Here is a 6,000-nt window from a genome sequence, read left to right on the forward strand (position 1 = left end):
CATGGGGCCTATTTTGCCTGTTGAAAATTTTGTCTGAATCAAGATAGGTTATTGTTACCCTATCTTAGTTTCAATTTAGGTCATTCATGTGAGATTTTTGGTAATTTATTTGATTTAATAAAGTTAGGGAAACATTCCACAGTGTAACATTTTGTATATTGTAGAATAGATCATTATAGTTATGTTAACATGAAAAAATTAAGTGTTTTGGTAAGTATGTTAAAAATGATAGAAGTGGCTATAGAGTAATATGGCTTCCAAATGATGCCATAGATTTTGCTCATAATTGGTTTTGATATTTGTAAACATTGAATGTGCACACCAGTAATTCCCCAAAAATATGAATGTATTCATTATACATGTGAAGATTTGTATATTCTTGCATTATGTTATATATTATTCATACATATTAAAATTATTATTATTTTTGTGTTTATATGACTGGATATATGAAATAATCACTTGGTTTTATGAGGGCATAAAATTTTGAATAAATGAATTATGGTAAACACAAGGAGTTATAAGGGAGTGCTACTATATATATGAATTGTATGGGAGGCATAAAGGCCTAATGTTATACAAATGAGATACTTGGAAGATATAAAGACTTATACGAACTAATGTGATGTGATGATTTTTTTTTTTTTGAAGAAAAGCATAAATGCTTCATTATAGTAAAAAAAACTTAATTACACCCTAATGTCAATTGATTCCTCCTTTAACACTTCAGTAAAAGTAGGAGGAATCTTATTCATCACTAAATCATCCTAAATAACTAATACTTGCATAGTTAGCACATAGGTCCGCTAACTGCAATTTCTACTAACACAATTAAAAATAACATAATTAAAGTCTTTGATAAATGAAAGGTCTCCCAACTCATTGCTACCTTTCCTTATAATGCCTTGAATGAAGTTAATGACATTTTGATTATCTCCTTCTATGATAATACCTTTGTAAGCATACATCCATTCTCTAATGACCTATTTGATAGAAAGAATAACTTGAAGTTCCAAGGAAGAGACGTCCCAATGAATAAGCTTCTTGCCAAATGCCATCAAAAATCTTCCTCTATGTTCTCGAAATACTCCTCAAATCCCAGCCTTGTACGAAGTATTTAGTGAAGCATCAAAGTTTACTTTTACCCAATCAGGTGGAGGGGGATGCCAAGTACCTTCAAACAACCTAACCGGTTGGTTAACATCCCAGATACCCGAGTTCATATTATTTAAATTCTTGGAAACCGCAGCATAACTCACCACATTAGTGGCTATCAACCAAGAGCTTGATCGGCTGTCTTCATGCACAAGTTCATTCCTAGCTCTCCATGATAAATATACCAAGTTGCAAAGGAAATTAATCAACCAGAGATTATTGCTTTGAAGCCATATTAAACAGGTTTCAAAAGAATTGAAACTAGGAATTCCAAAACCCCATTTGTTCAAGTGCTGGATTACTTCATTTAATTTCCAACATTTCGTAACTATATGTTCAATGTCTTCAGGTTCTTCACATCCCCATGGGCAGCTTTCCAAATTTTGTAGTCTTCAGTGAAAAGAAATTGATTTGTAGGGATTGCCTTGTGAAGAAGTCTCCACCAAAAGTTCTCGACTTTAGAGCTTAGATTAGCCTTTTTAAGCCAATCTCATTCATGAAAAACAACTGATTATTTTTCCAAATACTCCATAGCCATTGCTATAATAGTCTTTCCTGGAATCAAATGAATCAATTCCAACTTATCCTCTTCCTCTTCACACGAGATTTGAACATCATTTATCAAATTTACAAGTTCTGGACCACATATTTCTGCTATCTTTGCTACATTCTAGCTCCCATTGGTAATTAACCTGTCCACCGTGAAGTCATAGCTCTCTATAGCTTGCACAAATGTTGGCCATTTATCTAAACTTCTATCCAATACCCATGTATCTTTGAATACATTCACATAAGTTCCATTTGACATCCTCCATTTGAAAATTGGTTTTAGAAACTTTTCCCCACTTTTAAGCAGATTCCAAGCTATTGATCCAGAATTGCCCGAGGAGTTGTTATCCCTAATTTTGCCATATTTAGGTACTAAGAGCTTATGCATTAATGCTTCTTTATCCTGATAATACTTCCATGCCAGTTTAGCTCTTAGTGGTGTAGCTTTCTTCACACTTGGAACCAAACCACATCCTCCTTAAGATTTTGGTTTGCATAAACATTCCCAACTTACATAGTGAATACCATTTTTTCCATCACATTTGCTCCATATAAAACTCCTGCATAGTTTGTCAATTTCATACAAAATACTTTTGGGAACCAAAGAAAGGGAAGAGTGGAATGTAGGGAATGATAGAAATACAAATTTGACTAATGTCAACCGGCCGGGCAAGGAAATGAACTCCCCCCCCCCCGCAAGGAAATGAACTCCCCCCCCCCCCATACATTTAACATACTTTGAACTTTGTCCAAAAGAAACTGGAAGTCATCTTTATAAAGTCTCCTTAAAGCCATTTTGATGCCCAAGTATGAAAACTCCTTTATCTCCTTTAGGTTCATGTCTCTAGCAATTATTCTTCTCCTTCTTTTTTTGACAAATTTCCCAAACAGCACTCCAGATTTTTTTTATTCACACATCGACCTGTCCAACTACAAAAGTCCATGACTATGCTTTTAACCTCCTTGATCATCTTTATTCTTGCTTTTGAAAAAACCATGATATCATCGGCGTAAAGGAGGTGGGAGATCAAAGGCCCATTAGGAGAAATTTGAATGCCAATCGAATCCTTTTTTTTATAAAATGCATTGGATAATAATTGAGCACATAAAATGAACAAGAATGGGGATAACATACACCCTTGACGAAAACCACTTTTTGCTTGTATCCAATTGGACAATTTTCCATTTATGGATAATGAAAAGTAAGGATTAAAAACACAATCCATAACAAGATTGGAGAAACTAGATGGAAAGCTGAAATATTCCAAAGCTTTACATAAGGTTGGCCAACCCATTGAATCATTGGCTTGCTCCATATCTATTTCAAAAGAAACTAAACCTTTGGAAGATTTAGAGTACCTGAGTTTGTGGAAGACTTCATGGGCTACCAATACATTGTCCGATAGAGATCTACCTTTCAATAATGCCACTTGCTCCACCGAAATAAGTTTATGAATGACAAGCAATAGTCTATTCAAGATCATCTTTGCTGCTATCTTGTAAATTGAGGTACATAAACTGATTTGTCTGAAGTTAGAGGGAGATAAAGGGTTCTTTACCTTAGGAATCAATACAATAATTGTTTTTTCCACTCCTTGCACATTCTCTAGATTTTGAAGAAATCATTCACTGCATTCCATATATTTACTTTGATTATAGACCAATATGCCTTGATAAAGGAATAAGAAATTCCATATTTGCCTAGAGCTATGTTTCCACCCAGTTCAGGGATAACCTTCTCCATATCTTCACAAGAAAGTTCTCTGTTCAAAACAAAAGAATCCTCTTCCCTTAATGTCTTCCACGGTTTAGGCCATCCCATCAAAGAGCATTCCCTTTCTTCCCATTTATTTTTAAAATAGTTGTTGAGAACGTCTTAAACTTGATTTTGATCTTCCACTATCAACCCATTCTCATCTTTTATTTTATGAATAAAGTTTATATTCCTCCTTGCACTAGCATAGGCATGAAAAAAACTAGTGTTTGCATCTCCTTCCTTCAGCCATTTTACTTTTGCTCGCTGCCTCCACCATGTGCAAATACGAGCTAAAGTAGAATTCAAACTTTCCATCTTTACCTTCAAAAGCCAAGCTTCATCTTCAGACAGATGTCTGTACTCTGCTTCCTTGGTCTGTAGCTCCATAATCTGTATTTTCAGCTCCTCTTTTAATTGATTCAACTCCTTATCTTTGGCCTTACTCCAATAAAACAAAGCTTTTAGAGCTCTATTCATCTTTTGGTTTAAAATGTGAGGAGGATCCCCACAAACTTTTCTCCTCCAAGCCTTATTTACAACTCCCGAAGATGCTGGAATTGATGCCCAAACCTCTTCAAATTTAATCTGTTTATCACATGATTTATTGAATTTCAGTATATTCAAAAAAACTAGACTATGATCCAATGCAATCCTCACCAAGTGCCTCACCACCACCCGATGAGACGAGTTAATGGCTGCTGAGTTGAGAATGCACCTATCCAGCTTTTCAAGGATTTTTTCAGCTCACTTTTTATTATTACACCATGTAAACTTGGGCCCAATACTCTCTACTTCATGTAAATCATTACAAGTAATAAATGTCTTCATCTCCTTAGGACCAAGGGAATAAACAAACTCCCTTCCTCCCTTCTTCTCCTCCCTTGATAGCAAGCAGTTGAAGTCACCACCCACTACCATAGGGACTTCCTTAGACACATGATGCTCCAATCTTTCCCAAAGAAATCTTCTTCTATAGTTGTCCCTGCTTCCATATATTGTTGCAATCTTCCATTTCCCATTGTTTGGAACTTCTAACTCTCCAACCACGAATTGGGAAAAGAATTCTATAACTTTGAATGAAGCTATATTCTTTTTCCATAGCACCATGATTCTGCCGGATAAGCCTTCAGCTGGGACATAAAAGAAATCCCAATCCATACCTTGCATTAGATTAACATCTCTTCTATCAATTGAAGACAACTTGGTTTCAAGCAACCCAATAAAGAAAACCCCATACTCCTTAGTAAATTCTTTTAAATATAGGAAAACTTTTCTTTTTTTTTTGCCCCCTACAATTCCAAAAGCCTATGGAATAATTCATTGAATATTAGGGGAAGATTCCCTAAAATTCTCCTTCAGCTCACCTTCCACCCTTCTATTCCTTGGGATCGATTTAATCGAACCTAGACCTTTAAGTTGCTTCATACCTTTCTTCCTTGTAATTACTGAAATGTCCCCTCAGATGTTCATTTGAAATTTTTCCTCTTCTGCCTCCCCCTTATCAATGGCATCATCTTCTTCTATATTCATAGGAGCTATAGAGTTTTCCACTTCCTTCTTCTTCAGAATAACATTATCTTCTGGAATTTGATTTAGCATATCAAATTGATTATTAATGTTAATAGTACCAGACTTATTAACATCAGATCTTCCTTCTTTTCCGAGCATAACATCCAACTTTATCTGACCTAAAGAAGTAATTGATTCTTGATGCAGATCCTCAGCCTGAGTGTTTGTTACCAACATTGAACCTTTGATTTGTTTCCCTGCACCGTTACTTGAAACATCCAGACTTTGCTTGTTGCCATAATTTTCCTTATCCTTTGTTTCCACTTTTTTTTTTGAATCTTTCCAACTTGGCCTGAGCCAGGTGTTTTTGAATTTCAGATTCTTAATTTTTTTCCTCTCGTAATCCACATGGATCCAGGGACCATAACCTTCTTCATCAATCTCTTTTACTTCTTCAACTATATTACCTGCCTTTGGAACAGGCTTTACTGCGGCCACCAAACCTTGAACATATTCATTTGATTGATAAGCTCCCGGCTTTAAAATTGCAACAGCCTCTGGACAGCTGCTCTTCATATGTCCTATTTTGCCACATCCAAAACAGAATTCGGTAATTCTTTCATACTCAAATTTCTAGTAGAATTTGCCAGAGGAACTTCCACCCATGCTCCTAAAGGAAGCTTATTCTCAAGATTGATCTTCACACAGATTCTAGCAAACTCCCTTCTTCCCCATTGAAACATATTTTCATCAACTAAATACGGAGTTCCAACCATTGAAGCGATTTTACACACATTCACTTCATCCCAACACTGCAAAGGGAGGTTTTGCATCCTGATCCACACATGAGTCGTCAAACCTTTTAGAGAATTAGGTTGAAATGCAGGAGACCACTTGTCTAAGCCATTGATATGTCCATTCATATACCAAGGTCCACTAGAAAGCACTGAATCAAGAGCATTTGGGTCTTCAAAAGCACATAAGACCCACCCTCCTCTAAGTAGAGTAATATGGAACTTTCTGAATTGAGA

The sequence above is a fragment of the Dendrobium catenatum genome, unplaced genomic scaffold (assembly GCF_001605985.2).
Source record: "Dendrobium catenatum unplaced genomic scaffold, ASM160598v2 fragScaff_scaffold_317, whole genome shotgun sequence".
NCBI classification, from domain to species: Eukaryota; Viridiplantae; Streptophyta; class Magnoliopsida; order Asparagales; family Orchidaceae; genus Dendrobium; species Dendrobium catenatum.